Raw genomic sequence first — 16,873 nt, forward strand, 5'->3', positions numbered from 1 at the left:
CAACAGTGCATGACTTCCCTAATGTTATTGGCAGAAGTCTGGGGTCTAAGGGCTCTTGATCTGGATGGGATTGAGTGTGCAGGGCAAAGTTGGCCAGCGCAATTGGCTCGATGTGGCACTTTCAGAGAATGTGGGACAGTCATGATAAGAGTGGAGGTCAGGGGCTTGGGGGAATTTAGGTCCCGGGATGGAAGCTCTAACTGATTGTTAGTCTCTCTCCTTCTCCAATTCCTTCCAAATACACAAACGAATGTTGGTGTCGTTCCTGCAGATGTTGTCCTTGTTCTGTTTGTCGCAGATGAGGCAGGTAGATGCCTCAGTCTCCTTGGTGGAAAACTGGAGATGGGCTGCAGTGCTCCCTCCTCCCTGAAGGTGCCCATAGGGTGATTCCATGGGATGGAGGGGCAGTGGACTGAGCTTCAGAATCCTCTGAGTCATCTGATTCTGCCAGTCCTGGAGGTTCCCCATTGTCTGCACCATGATGTCAACGCCCTCAACAATGGCGCTCAGTGACTGGGACATGCTCTGAAGGGCCTCAGAAATGCACACATAGGGCAGCAAGGTGGCGCAGTGGTTAGTGCTGCGGCCTCACGGCGCCGAGGTCCCAGGTTCGATCCCAGCCCTGGGTCATTGTCTGCGTGGAGTTTGCACATTCTCCCCGTGTTTGCGTGGGTTTTGCACAAAAGATGTGCAAGCTAGGTGGATTGGCCACGCTAAATTGCTCCTTAATTGGAAAAAATGAATTGGGTACTCTAAATTTATTTTAAAAAAAGAAATGCACATCTGTGCCTGGGACATGTCCTTCAGTGACATGGGACATGGTGTTGAGGCCCTCAGTCATGGTCATCAAAGACTAACCAACACCTTGGACACCACCACTCATGGTTCAGACATCATGGGTGTAATTCTCCGCCCTGCCACACCCGTTTTCTGGTGGGGCGCGCTCCTGCCGGCAGCGAGACCCTCCATCCCGGCAGCCGGCCAATGGGGTTCCCCATTGTGGGCCACCCACGCCGTCGGGAAATCCAGTGAAGTGGAGGATCCCGCTGAGGGAGAATCCAGCCCCATGTTCCAGGTTTTCCACTGTGGTCGCCACACTAGCAGTGCTGGTACAACATTGTCCTGTGGCTTGGCACTGGCTGGGACCCAGCTGTGTCCGGGAAACAGAAGGCCTCCAACCGCTATCTCCCTTAGATGTTCCTATCTCCATCTGATGTGCATCAGCAGATGTGTGGTGCTCACCAGATAGTGCTCCTGAAGTCTGCCTGCTAATTTTTCCCACTGATGTGTATGTCTCTGTGCCAATGGAAGATGTGGGCAATAGTTGTGATGTATTGATGACGTTCTCCTCGGAGCTCTGATTAGAGGTCATCTCTCGGATGGTGGCGTGGGTGGGGTGGGGTGGGGGGAAGGGATGGGGGGGGGTGCAGTGACTCCGGATGGCCGGGCCTCATCAAATGGGTTCAGTGAAAACGAAGGGTAATGATCTGGGTCATCAACAACTTACTTGAGACAGGACATCTGGGTGAAGGAGCAGTGGATCCTTGTGGTAGTCTGTGTTAGGAGGATTACGGTACCTGGTAATGGCAGAATACCATTGGTGGAGAATGTACTTGTTCCATTGGATAAGCTTGCATGTTAGCTCCGCCTTCCAAGGCCGGGTATAAGAGCCCGTGCTGCCCCAGCAGCTTTCTTCTGTACCTGTGCTGCTGGGGAAACATCTAGCGTATTAAAGTCTCCATTCTCGTTTCTGAGGTTATTGATTGTGCATCAATCCTCACCACTCTGGTGCAGGCAAACCTCGCTGTCAGTCACTGCTCCCTCCTTGGGTACCTCGCAATCTCTAGCTCCCTTTCCTCATAGGAGATAAGGACTCGAATCTCTGGGTTCCACTCCCCATCTTTGCCCTTTCCCTCTGATCATGTGTTATCTTCTCCTGCTGGAACAAAGAGAAGGCATTGTGAGATGCGTACCTTGAAGTGTCAAGGGAGTCTATAGCAGCTGGCTTGTATGGGTACCACGCCTAGACATGAACGGGTGATGATGGTGGGTGCCAGGTGGTTCTGAGGAACAAGAATGAGAATCAGGGGCGGGATTCGCCGACCCCCCGCCGGGTCGGAGAATCGCCGGGGGCTGGCGTGAATCCCGCCCCCGCTGTGTCCTGAATTCTCCGCCATCAGAGATTCTGCGGGGCGGGAATCGCGCCGGTCGGCGGGGGCGGGAATCGCGCCGGTCTGCCTGCCTCCCCCCGCCGATTCTCTGCCCGCGATGGGCCGAAGTCCCGCCTCTGTCAACCCTCTCCCACCGGCGTGGATTAAACCACCTAGCTTACTGGCGGGAGCAGGCGGCGCGGGCGGGCTCCGGCGTCCTGGGGGGGCACTCTTTTTCTTCCGCCTTCGCCATGGTCTTCACCATGGCGGAGGCGGAAGAGACCCCCTCCCCTGCGCATGTGCGGGATTGACGTCAGCATCCGCTGACGCTCCTGCGCATGCGCGGATTTCCGCCGATCGGTGAAGACCTTTCGGCCCCGGCTGGCGTGGCGCCAAAGGCCGTCCACGCCAGCCAGCGGAGCACCAACCACTCCGGCATGGGCCTAGACCCTCAAGGTGAGTGCTTGGCCCCTAAAGGTGCGGAGACTTCCACACCTTTGGGGCGGCCCAACGCCGGAGTGGTTCCCGCCACTCAATCACGCCGGGACCCCCCGCCCCGCTGGGTAGGGGAGAATCCCGCCCCAGATGTTAGGAGAGTTCAAGGTGTCAGCAGTGGACGGGTGAGGAGAGGGCATTAGCGAAATTGAAAAGTGGCTGGCAAGAATGAAGCCGAGAGAGGTGGTAACTTACCCTTGCAGCTCGTAGGAGGTCATTCATCTTCTTTCTACATTGGACGATGGTCCTTCTCGTAATGCTGTCTGCACTCACTGCACTGCCACTGCCTCCCAGACAGCATTGCTCACTGTGTTTCTGACTTTCTGACTCCTCATGGGTACAGGGTGAATGCCTCTCATCTACTTCATTGAGAAGCCTGGCCAGCTCGTCATCCCCAAAGTGAGGAGCAGATTTCTGTGCTGCCATTCTCATGTTTTGACTGGGAGTGAGTGCTAAAGCAGCGTTTGAAAACAAGTCCCCATTGTTAGCGGAATGCAGCTGAGGCGCGAATCAGATAACGGGGGACTAGGGCACGGCGAGTTTCACATAGAGGCTCGTTTTAGCATTAAATGTGGGTGAACACAGCTCACGATCGCACCATTACAGCTGGCACCAAACACCCTGTCAAACTCGCCCAAAGTGACACTTAGTCAGTTTTTCGGGTGAATCGCTCTGGCAGTCTATAGGATGTGAGTTGTGAGTTGCAATACCGTGAGTGTGTGAGCATGAAGAGATGGAAGTAAAGTGAAGTGTGGTACTGATTGTCAGAGAGTGAAGGGAAGTAGGAGATGGTAGTATTTATTGAGTAGGAAGGCTGGAGGTGGTGGAAGTGCAAGCTGTGAGCTGTATTCTTACCTTGATAATTCTGGTGAGGTCATTGAATATTTTACAACATTATAGCCATGTCCAGGGATAGACACTCTTGGCGTTGACTTTTTCCCCAGCATCTTCAATATTATAACTACCAGGTAGTGAGGAAGTAATTAACCAGTTTTCAACTGAAGAGTTTTTCAGATGCAGTATATTATAACATTATTATTATAATCTGTAAAATCTCTTTTCTAAAATATGCTCAATTTGATTAAAATACAATCTATGAGTTTTATTTAAAAATTGATAATCCAATGCATGGGTGCAGTTAAGCATGACAGCAGGCCAGACATTTGAAGAAAAGTTTGAAACAGATGAATGCACAGATTTATTCACTGATTTTTAAATTCTATTTTATAAGATTATATTTGTGCTTCCATTCTAAAACATATCATTTGTTATTACAGCCTATTCTTAATTCAAAATTACTTTATTCAAATTACCTATCGATTTGCAAAGAAATTATGCAAACGTCAGTTCCTTTAATGACAATATTGAAAATGTGCTGCTTAAACAGAACCTTTTATTTTGAATTATAGGTGAATTTAAATTTAAATGCCCACCTTAAAAAGGTGATAAGGAATGATATGCACTGTTCAATTCACATTGTCTACATAATCAAATTCAGATGCATGGATGGCATAATCTTTCCTCACCTGACAAAGGAGGCAGGTTGAGAGAATTTGTATACCATGAGTAATGTAAGCAGTTTGTCGCTGAGGAAAAAAAATGGTCATAAAATATGTGATGTATCAACTTGGAGAAATGTACAAAATTGTATCACAGAATGTTAACATTCCTTCCACCATCTCTCCATCTGCCAAAACAATTTGTAATATCCTCTAAAGATAATTCTGTATCAAAGGAAGATCATGTGTACCTCGACTATCCTGAACAGGATCAAGCAGTTAGACACAACCAACCTTCCTGAGATATTGGACCTCATCTTGCCAGAATCAGTGAATGAATTCACCAAAGAGTTTTGAATTAATTCTGCTCCTACATCGTGGATCAGTGGCTTTCAATACTAGACGCAGGGCGGCACGGTGGTGATCACTGCTGCCTCACAGCTCCAGGGACCTGGGTTCGATTCTGACCTTGGGTGACTGTCTGCGAGGAGTTTTCACATTCTTCCTGTGTATGCATGGGTTTCCTCCGGGTTTCCTTCCACAGTCCAAAGATGTGCAGGTTAGATGCATTATCCATGTTAAGTTTCCCCTTAGTGTCCAAAGCTTATTTGGGATTATGGGGTAATGGGGATAATGCAGGGGATTGGGTCTAGGTGGGGTGTTTTTTTGGAGGGTAGACTCGATAGGCCGAATGACCTCCTTCTGCATTACAGGAATTCTATGATTCAAGTCCACATCAAGATGTAAACTTTGCTCCTATAAAAGGGATCAACAACTGAGGGTTTTATACAATGGGTTTTATTCAATGCCTCAAATTTGATCTTGTCATAAGCCTGAAGAAATCCTCAATGTTGATCTGCTTCCCAGTTTATTGGTGCCAAAGTATCTCAAAATGCTTCTCTTTCCACATCTACACCACCAGCATGGGAGTGCATCAACGATCAAGCATTGGACCCTCTTCTTCCCATCAACATCCTAGCACTGTTGCCATCATCTGGGGACTTGGGTCAGCTTCTGCATGTACACTGATAACACACAGTGTCATACCTCTCATTACATAGCTTGATTCCTCCACATCGTTGGTATTGTCCGAGATACAGTCTTATTGAACTTCAGTTTCCTCCAGTTAAATATTAGAAATATGAAGAAATTCCAAACACAATCTACGTATTATTGCCACCTTCAGGGAAAAGCAGAGCGTTTTCTACCTCAACATCCTATGGGTTTCAAATGAACCCACTGGTCCAATATCCTTACCATCATAAAGACTGGAAAAAGTCATTTCTGTAACAACACCCTCGTCTACACTGTCCAAGTGCAGCTATAATTAAACCACTTCTGCATAATCGTACTGTGTCTCACATGCCAAGGACCCGGGATCAATTCTGGCCTTGTATGACTGTGTGGTGTTTGCGGGTTCTCCCTATGTCTGCGTGGATTTCCTTTGGGTGATCCGGTTTTCTCCCACAACCCAAAGATGTGCAGGTTAAGTGGATTGGCCATGATCAATGTGCAGGGATAGGATAAGGGATTGGGCCTATATAGAGTCCTGTTTTGGAAGATCGGTGCAGACTCGATGGGCTAAATGGCCTCCTTCTGCACTGTAGGGATTCTATGGATTCTATGGAAGATGCACTGCAGGGACTCACCAAGGTTCCTTAGGCAGCACCATCCAAACCAATGACCACTACCATCTAGAAGGACAAGAGCAGCAGATATCTGGGAACCCCACCTCCTGAAATATTCTCTCCAAGTCACTCACCATCCTGACTTGGAAATATATCGCTGTTTTGTTCACCGTTGCTGGGTCAAAATGCTGGAACTCCCTCCCTGACAGCTGTGTGGGTGTGCCTACACCACATGGACTGCAGTGGTTCAAGAAGGCAGCTCACCACCAACTTCTCAAGGGAACTAGGGCTGGGCCAGCCAGCGACGCCCACATCCTGCATAATGATTTTTTAAAAAGGTAGCAGCAACCACAATATGATTGAATTTTACTTCCAGATTGAAAGGGAGATGAGTGGGACTAAAACTAGTATTTTAAATTGAAATAAAGGCAATTACGTGGGCATGAAAGTTGAGCTAGCTGAATTGCACTGAATTGACTCGGTACTGCGCAATCACTGGAGAAGCAGTGGCAGACATTGAAGGGGTATTTCAGATTACTGAGAATAAGTATATTCCTACTATAAAGAAAGATTCTAAAGAGAGGACCCACTATCTGTGGTTAACTAAAGAAGTGTAGGAAACCACCCAACTTAAGGAAATAGCATAAACTGTGTAAAGATGAGTGGCAGGTCAGATGATTGGTCCGAATATAAAGAATAGCATGAATGACTAAAAGACTAATCAGGAGTATGAGGGGAACCTGCAAGAAATGTAAAAACAGATAGCAAGAGTTTCGACAGGCATTTGAAAAGGAACAAAGTAAATTAAGTGTTGGTCCTCTAGAGAGAGAATGGGAAATGAATGGAAGAAATTAAGGAAATGGTGGGAGAAATAAACAAATACTTTGCTTCTGTCTTCACTATAAAAGAGACAGAAACATTTACAGTCATAGTTGTAAATCAGGACAAGGAAGGGTGTGAGGAGCTTCGTGAAATTGCAATCATTAGGAAAGCAGTATTGAGCAAATTGATGGAGCTCTAGGCTGACAAGTCTCCAGGTCCTGATGAACTTCATTCCAGGGTCTTAAAATGGGTGGCTAATGAGGGAGATGCACTTATGTTAATTTTGCATTAGATCCTGGAAAGCTTCCATCAAACTGGAGAGTAGCAAAAATAACCCCTACGTTCAAGAAGGGGAAGAAGAGGTATCCAGGATCTCTTCACTTCAGACAGACTAGATGCGAGTGGATTTTGAGACTTGGAATCCTATAAGATGTCATCCCATCATCAACATTTCCCCACAATTTCCCACCTTTCAATTCATTTGCTCTGGAACATTGTCCTTGGCCATACTCCGGAAATAAAAACAAACAACATAAATCCATTCCAGAATAACTTTATCCAACAACACCTTAAATAATAATAATCTATTCACCTTTGTGCATTCTCTTTGTGCCGACTTTGCAGCTACCTTTAACTAGCCTAATGCGTCTGCAGTCTGTTACTCCAGTGGTAGCAGCATGGCTATTGGGAGGCTGCTGATTTTCTCTGTGAGAACCTACAAATCAGATTGAAAATGGTATCTGCAGCCATAATGGTAGGAGTCTTTGTTTCCATGGGAACAGGTAGGGACCCTAAGACCTCAGTTTGAGCTTACATTGAGGCACTGGATGATTTCTCCCTGTGCTGCAATAGAAGCTCTGACATCAGCTATCACATGCTGTAAAGTATTGCCTCCAAGCTCTGTGCAAAGCCTTGTGGCAAGCCAGACTTATCCATGCTCCTTGAGCATAATAAGTGATTGTCTAAGGTCTGACAATGCATAAGTATCTTAGGGTGCATCTTCATCGGCATTCTCTTGAACATCATAAATCAAAGTCCCATCAGAGTCCATTGCAACAGAACTTGTCTGCTGCCTCACCATCTGGCACACAATACATCTTTTTCCCCGGCTTGGTTCCTGGTTTCAGCCCAGTCACATCTCACCATGTGTAGACCTTAATTGTGTACTATCCTGTTGTTGTTGGTATTGTTGGTATCTGAGCTACGATTGTCAGATCAAATGGCAGTGCTTCTTACTCCGAGGTCTTCAGCAACTCTCACCCTTCCTCATGAGGCAGCCGTGGCTAGTTAGGCATCAGTTTCTTGATCTTGGAAAGCATAAATTGAGAAAATGGGTTGAGGGAAGGGTCTGCGGCGGAAAGCAAGCGGCATTGTCATCTCACAACCTTAGTGGTGGCCACCTCGGAGAGTGGTGCTGCTGAGCTGTTTCCCCTCTGATTGGACCGAAAACTCTGGGTAATAGGATGCCGTCCTCAATTGGCATTGGGCTATGGTAGTAGAATACCACACCAGGATCCCACCACTTGCCAGCACAAGTACAACTCCCAATTTTGGCCGCACTGGTAGGACACTTTCAATGTTATAAAATTCAGCCATTGGGCAGAATTCTCCAGTCTTTGCTGATGTTGTACTGATGTTTTCATGCATTCTTTGATGTTCTTCGAGGGAATGAATTTCCACGGGGATTATCCTGATCGTCTAGTGTAACTGGTTTCTCAAGGTTTTCTTCCAATCTTCTACCAGCATTACAACAGGAGATTGGGAGAACCCTCATGGAAATTATACTCCATAGTGTGTACTTTTGCTGGTTCATTACAATAGTTTAATTTGCATTATTGGATAATTCAACATATTACTGGGCTGCATGAATCTCTATTGGCTCAGCAACAAATTAGAATTTGATTATAAACTGACTATATGCATAGAATATTTTCATCCTGCTAAGAGATTTATATTAGTTTAAAGAAGCCTTCATGCTTGCATCCGTCCTATAATTGCATCATGTATTTCCAGTATGAAACAGAATATTTAGTTTAGTAAACCATTTTTGCCCCTTGCATTAAATCCCGATTTCATACTCCAGCAGCATATTTTCAGATGTGTAATTGCTTATTTCCCAACTTTGGACAACTCGGCCAGTAAACCATGTTATAATGTGCCTGTGATATGCCTGTACATGTGTCTGTATTACAGGTACTTTTCAGTATTTAATCTCCTTGCACATGGAATGTAAAAACCAAAGGCACTTTCTAATTCAAGCTGGATTACAGGGCAGGGAAAGATCTGAGCCAAGGGAAGAGAGGGTGAAGGAGGCCGATGGGAGAGGGAGGCAGGAAAGGAAAAAAGAGGATGGATGAGGAAAGCAGAGGAAATGAGAATTGAAGACAGGGAGGAGAGGATGACGATCAGGATTTGGGAAGATGAAGGAAAGGGGAAAGATGGAGACAATGGAGGAGAGAGACATAGGAGGAGAGAGAGATACAAGATGGAGAAAAGAGGCAGGGGAGACCAAGAGGAGGAGGCGAGGAGCAGATAATGGATGAGGAGAGAAGGGGAGGAGAAAGGAAGAGCAGAAGAAAAGGCAAAAGGAAGGGGGAAGTTGATATCTCTGTATGGGAGAAATGCTAAGCTTAAGGCAGTGTGGTGCTGTTATAAGTACTTTTTAATCTCATGCTGATTAAATTTTATCGCAGTGGGATGTGAGATGTTCAGGCCATGGAATGTGAGTTCCGATTTTAATATTGAACAGTAATTGGGCAGGTGAAGGCCATGGCAAGCATCAAACCATCCTGTCCTTTAACACTGACCTCATCACCTACCCTCCAGTCGAGATGGAAATCTGCCACTGGCCGGTAGGCAGGAGTGAAAATGTGGCCTGAAGAAATCAACTGCCAGGGACTGAAAGAATTCTGTTAGGTCATGTGGAAGAGACTTCAGGGGGTCTGAAAATCTGTCTGTCTTGCTTCTCCTGGCTGCGTACAGGAAAAAACTGCAAACCCCAGAAAAAAGTTGGGAACGCCATTGACTTCCATGCTGAAGCTGCAGTGGACAATCAGCTGCCTAAAGCCATCTTCTAATTCCCTCGTCATCCCTCCCCACCACCTCCCCAATACCCATAACCCATGCCACCATTGAAGAGAATATGATGTCACAGAGGGAACAAGGGCAGGGCTTATAAAAGGGCAGGTCTGGATACTAAATACTCCTGGATACAGGTTTTTCAGGAAAGATTGGAAGAAAAGGAAGGCGGAAAGGTGGCAGCGTTGGTTAAGGATAATATTACAGCACTGCAGATAAAGGAAGGTCTGGAAGCGTTAATGACAAAAAATATTTGGCCAAAGTTAAGAAATGCAAGAGGTACCACAATACAACTAGGTGAATCCTGTAGACCACCACTGAGTGGGAAAGATATAGAGGAGCAAATTTAGAATATTGATAATGGGGGACTTTAATTAACCTAATAATCTTTATTATTATTAAGTAGGCTCACTACACTGCAATGAAGTTACTGTGAAAATCCCCTAGTCGCCACACTCCGGCACCTATTCGGATAATATAGACTGGAATAGTAATAGTGTAAAAGGAAAAAAAGGGGAAGTGTTCCTGAAGTATTTTCAGGAGAATGATCTTGATCAGTATGCTTTTAGTCCAATGAGATTGAGGCCATTGCTGGATTTGGTTCTCGGTAATGTGTTGGGACAAGTGGATCAAGGGTCAATATAAGCAAACATTTAGAGAACAGCGATCATAATGTTTAGGATAGCTATGGAATAGGAGCAATCTAGAATAAAAATACTTAGTTGGGGGAAGGTCAATTTCAGTAGAATGAAAATGGATCTGTTCCAGGTTGATTGTAATCGACCGTTTTCTGAAAAATGTAACAGAATAATGGACTACCTTTGAAGAAGAAATAGATTAGACAGAGTCACGGTACATTCTCACGAGGGGGAAAGGTAGAACAATCTAGAGCTCCCTGGATGGCAAAAGAGGTGGAAAGTAAAATGAGGCAGAAAAAGAGTCCATCTGACAGATGTCAGGTTGACAATACAAGTGAGAACTAGAATGAATATAGACAGTTCAGAGGGGAAGTGGAAAAGAAGAGAGGCAAAGAAGGAGTATGAGAAGAGACTGGCAGCTAACATAAAAGTAAATCCAAAATTCTTCTATAGGCCTATCAATAGTAAAAGAATGGTAAACGTAGGGGTCCGGTCAATTAAAAATTTTAAAAAACATGGAGACAGAGGGCATTGCTACTGTGGTTAAATGAGCACTTTGCATCTGTCTTGGTCAAGGAAAATTATGTTGCCAAAGTCACAGTGAAAGATGAGGTAGTTGAGGTAATGAATGGCTGAGAATTGATAAAGAAGTAAGTAATGACATCTCCCACCCTGTGTTGCCCCCAACACCAACTTGTCCAGTAAAAGCTATCTGGCAACCTCCTGGGCATGGGCTTCCTACTGCTGCGGGTAAAATAGTGGTGGGAGTGGGATGCGCCCTAGTGGGCTGGCCATCTGACACCTCCACTGCCCCCTGTAAAATGCAAGACAGATCAAGGGCGAGGACAAAGGTAGTGGGCAGGCCACCTGCTTTATTTTATGAGCCACAGTGTTCAAACACAGTGATGGGGGAGGGTAGCCATGGGATGCAGAGGAGGCCTAATATCCAACCTTTGGTGTATGACGGCAACAATCTCACAAGTAACTGGTTTGGCTTTAACTGGAGTACTGTATCCATTTCTGGGTGACACATTTTAGGACGGATATGAAGGTTTTTGAAGAGATGCAGAAAAGATTGACAAGAATGCTCCAGGGATGAGAGATTTCAGTCATGTGGATAAATTGAAAAAGCTGCAAAATGAGTTGTTTTCCTCTGAGCAGAGAAGGTTGACAGGAGATTTGATGAAGATGTTCAAAACTGTGAGAGCACAGTGCAGAAGCATAGGGCGGCACGGTGGCACAGTGATTAGCACTGCTGCCTCACAGCTCCAGGGACCCGGGTTTGATTCCGGCATTAGGTGACTATATGGAGTTTGCACTTCCTCCCCATGTCTGTGTGGGTGTCCTCCGGATGCTCCAGTTTCCTACCAAAGTCCAAAGATGTGCAGTGTAGGTGGATTGGCATGCTAAATCGACCCTTAATGTCCAAAAGATGAGGTGGGGTTACAGGACTACAGGGATAGGGTGGAGGTGTGGGTCTAGGTAGGATGCTCTTTCAGAGAGTCCGTGCAGACCCGATGGGTCGAATGACCTCCTTCTACACTGTAGTGATTCTATGATTCTATAAAACATAGAAAATAGGAGTAGGAGTAGGCCATTTAGTCCTTACAGTCTGCTTCGCCATTCAATATGATCATGGCCAAACATTTATCTCAAAGCCATACTGCTGTGCTCTCACTATTCCCCTGATGCCTTTAGGGTTGAGAAATCTATCAATTTTTCTTAAATATATTCAGTGACTTGGCCTCCAAAGCCTTCTGTGGTAGAGTTCCACAGATTCACCACCGTTTGAGTGAAGAATGTTCTCCTCATTTCAATCCTAAATGGCCAATCCCGTATCCTGAGTCTGTGACCCCTTCTTCCAGATCCCCCAAAGGCAGAGGAAACAACACCCCTGTATCCAGTCTGTCCAGCCCAGTCAACATTTTATATATTTAAGTTGTGTAGATAGAGAGAAACTGTCTCAGTGGCGGAAGGGTAGAGAACCGAACACAGCAATTTAAGATACTTGGCAAAAGAAGCAATGATGACACGAGAAAAAACTTATTTATGCAGCGAGTGGTTTCTAACTGGAATGCACTGCCTGAGAGTGGAATGTAGGCAGATACAATTGTGATTTTCCACAGACAACTGGATAAGCACCTGGAGGGTAAAACATTGCAAGACTCTAGGATAAAGACAGGAAGGAGAGTGGGACCAGCTCAGTTTCTTTTGCAGAGCACTAAAACAGAGACAAAAAGCCAAATATCCTCCTTCTGTGCTGTAACTATTCTATGATTCTATAGGCTTTGATTTCAGCATTTACAATGGAAACCCACAGGTTTTTGTGTCCCTAGAACTTCAGCCACAAACCAGCAATGAGGTAGTGAATGCAGGTATTTTCCTATTTTGTTTCTGTAGCCCTTGAACTAATTTTGCAGACGAGTTGAGCTGCTTCAATGAACCCTATCTTCAGTCTTTGCCAACTTACTTTCAAATGTGTGGCAAGCTGCCTAGGAAGTTCTGTTTCCGTCTTTCCCACAGGGAAGGAAAAGCCAACGTTTAGTGGAGACGGGTCTCTCTGTGTACATCAGCATCAGCTACTGCATCAGTATGAGACCAAGGCAAAGGATTGACTGTTTCTGTCTGCTAAACTGATTACAGGTTCGATGAAGTGAAACCTACCACTGAGAATACTAGAAAATCAGCAGATTTGATATCCAAAAACTAAACTTCCCTTTGCCAACAAATATTCTAAGAGTTCTGGAAGAGATATCAGGAACAACTGCAACGTTTTGTGTGGTAGCAGGTTAAGGATTATCAACTGATCAGTGCTGCTCATCTCTCGCAATGCATTTACAGTCAGTTATTTACATCCATAGGCTAGGCTAATTCTCTAAAGAACATGAAACAGCTGCATTGCAATAGTATTCATAGCCCTGTCAAATATTTGAACCAGAAAGGTTCAGCTGAACTGGTTGTTTGGCTTCAGAAAAGAAATCCCGCATATTAAATCAAGATCCAGTTATTCAACTTCAAACATTAAAATGGATGATGGACTGAGAGTGCCGAGTATTTCACATCTGCCTGTGAGTCAGACTGTTGATGAAATCCTTTTCCTCTCTACCTCTTTTCCCATGCCATCTGTAAGTGTCCTGCATGGAATAAATTGAGTAGTTTCAATCAGTTTGAAAATACCACACATGTCAAATCGAACATAAAATGTATTGGTCACCTCAGTTGGAGATACCACAAGGGGTAAATTCATACTGGTGCTGAATTCCGAGCTTTGAGCATCTTCATACATGGCTGTAGTTACAGTGCAGAAGGTCATCTGGCCTATTGTGTCTGGACCGGCTCTCCAAACGAGCATCATGACTTAGTGCCATTTTCCTGCCTTTTCCCTGTACTCCTGCACATTGTTTCTATTCAAATAATCACCTAATGCCCTCTTGAATGCCTCTGTTGAACCTGTCTCCACCACACCTCTGGGCAGTGCATTCCAGACCCAAAGCAAAATTTGTGAAAATGTTTTTTCTCCATCACATTTGCCTCTTTTGAAACTCACTTTAAATCTGTGTCCTCTCATTTTTGATGCACTTATGCTTTGTCCAGTAGAATGAAGGGAGATTTGTAGTGCATTTTTTTATTGTAACCTTTGATATAATAGTCATCAATTCTGATCTTTACCCTTAGTTAATACTCCACATGAGCCTCTTTGTATTGTAATTATCTCTTCCACATTGCCCCTGTACCCCTCTCTTTCCTTCTTCTTCATGTATATCAATATGATTTAAGCCATCGTTTAAAGTAATGCACAACCATTTGCGCTTTTCCCCCTTATTAAAGCAATGGCCCTCTGATGTTTACAATTCTGATATAATGGATATTATTTGTTATGGTTTGTGCTCTGAGATATGCAGAGATGACACCAGTTTCTGTGTTTGAACAGGAATCTTGGGGGCAATTCTCCACGGCGTGGACCAAGTGCCCGCGCCGTCGTGAACGCCGCCGCGTTTCACGATAGCGCGAACAGGGCCCGTGCACGACCTATTCTGGCCCCCATAGGAGGACAGCACAGTGCTAGAGCGGTTCACGCCGCTCCAGCGTCCTTACGCGGTGCCAAATGGGCGCCGCACCAACACACGCATGCGCAGTTGGGGCAGCCCAATCCTGCGCATTCGCAGTTGGTCCGCGCCATCTTGCGCATGCGCGGGAACTTCTTACGCGCGCTGGCCCCTCACCAACATGGTGCCGGTGTTCTGGGGCCGCTCGCGGAAGGAGGTAGGCCCAGGGGGGGGAGAGGCCGGCCCGTCGATCGGTGGGCCCCGATCGCGGGCCAGACCCCATCGGAGCCCCCCCCCCCCCCCCCGGTGAAGGGGCCCCCCTCCCCGCCCCACAGGCCGCCCCCCCTTCAGCGTTCCCGCAGAGTTCCCGCCGGCAGCGACCAGGGGTGGATGGTGCCGGCAGGAACCTATCGTGTCGTAGCGGCCGCTTGGCCCATCCGGGCCAGAGAATCGCCGTTCGCTGTTTGCGGCGATTCTCTGAGCGGCCAGGCATGAATTGCGCGGCACTGGTTTTGGGGGGGGTGGTGGTGGGAGAATTGCGTGTAGGGGTCGGGGCGGCATGGCGCGATTCACGCTGCGCCCCAGCGATTCTCCCCCCCCCGGCGTGGGAGGGGGGGGGGGTTAGAATCCCACCCCTTATTTCCAATGCTTTAAAACCTCTGCTCTCTCATGTCTCCAGATGCTTCTTCCAATTTAGTTCCTTTTTCTCTCTGCAGGAACACCCAGTTACTGGATAGCACACTGAGAACAGTGAATAGACACACATAATCAAACACTGAACAACTGAATACAACATTATCTTAGAATATTCAGTTAATATGAAGACCTACAAAATGTAAACTATTAGCTATTAAATGATTCTTGAATTTCTAGAAGAGAGGCTTTTCTGATCCATTGCTCAAATTTGATGGTAGATTGATGGAACTGGAGGGATGGTTCATATTAGTTCTTCTAAATTATTTGCATCCTTTTTTCAGATGTTCTGTCAATCTCCTACCAAAGTTAAGGCAGGGAATTGAAGAAACCCATTTGGAAATTCAAGGCCTAAGATCTCGATTCTCTCAATCTAGATCGAGATGAATAATACAGATCGGAAAAACTGACAGCCTTCAGCCTTAAAAAAACAACGGCAAAATTAGTTGCATTGGGTTAAAAATTACTGAGATAGAGAGGCATACAGGAAACAACATTTAAAAATTTAACTGCTACACTTTCCCAAAGAAAATCATTAATTCTTGAGCTAATCATTTTGCATTGTTATGACCAAGTGAGAAAGAATGAACTAGGCCCCTTCAATTCAACCTCCTTATTTGGTCACAACAAAGATTTATGTTCCTCTTTCACGAGGAAAGCAAATGAGCCAATAAAACACAGTTTTATTGAGTAAAAGAAAGAACAAATGTATTGACCACTACATAATGGATAGAATGAGATGCTCGCTCACTAACGAGGTTGATTGTTCACCGAAGATACTCGTGTTACTGATCACGGGCTGGTGAGCCCGATCCTCGAACCGTATCTTAAATCACTCACTTGGCAAAAGGTAGCATCAGTCCTTGGATGTTAGATAACAGGTTTGTCTTTCTCAGGCTTCTTCTCTGGGCCTCCTCTTGCTGAAGGGTGTTCTCGAAGAATTGTGTCCCTTCAATCAGGAGGTTCCTCCAAGTAGATCTCTTCTGAGCAAAGTTCCTGCAGGCATTAATGTCTAGTTCCATTTCTTGAGGTAAGCCGTCAAGGTGTCTTTGAAGACCTTCCTTTGTCCTCCTCTTGGTAGGGATCCTTCCTTGAGCTGGGTGAAGAAAATTTGCTTTGGCAATCGGGACTCTGACATCCCAAGCATATGGGTGGCCCTGTGGAGTTGGTTTTGGATGATCATAACTTCAATACTGGTGCTATTTACTCCTTCAAGGACACTAATGTTAGCATGCCTGTCTTCCATGCTGATTTAGTGCTAAAGTACATTTGTTTTTGCAATGCATTTTAAGCTGTGGTGTTTCAGAGTCTGATGTAATGTTCATCCTTACAAGACTCAATGATTACCTCAAATGCTTGTGGCGCACAAAGACTCCGTGAGACAAACAGAGTGAAGTCGATGAGGCTTTATTAAGCGTGTCTGTTCCCCAGCAGCCCGATAGTAAACTGGCATGCGGGGGAAGGCACCGGCTTCTTATACTTCGCCTTCAGGGCGGAGTATGAGGTCAACGGCCAACCAGGACCCGGGATCTGTCAGCCAATGACATTAGGGCTTCCAGTCCCACATGACCCCCAATACATACTACCACATTCACCCCTTGTCAAAAATGAACCCGGCGGGGTGATGCTTCGTATGGTGGTAAGGGTTTACAGTACTGGTCCTGGGAGGAGAGAACAGTTACATGGTAGGACCGTATTGGACAGTATCGTCCTGTTACAACTATTTACAGAGGAGATATGAAAACAAAATGTTCATTGGACAGTCCATCTTTGTTTTACATCGACGCCACGAGTCGGTCGGGCGGTCTGGTCGTCCGTGTCGAT

The sequence above is a fragment of the Scyliorhinus torazame genome, chromosome 3 (assembly GCF_047496885.1).
Source record: "Scyliorhinus torazame isolate Kashiwa2021f chromosome 3, sScyTor2.1, whole genome shotgun sequence".
Classification (NCBI taxonomy): Eukaryota; Metazoa; Chordata; class Chondrichthyes; order Carcharhiniformes; family Scyliorhinidae; genus Scyliorhinus; species Scyliorhinus torazame.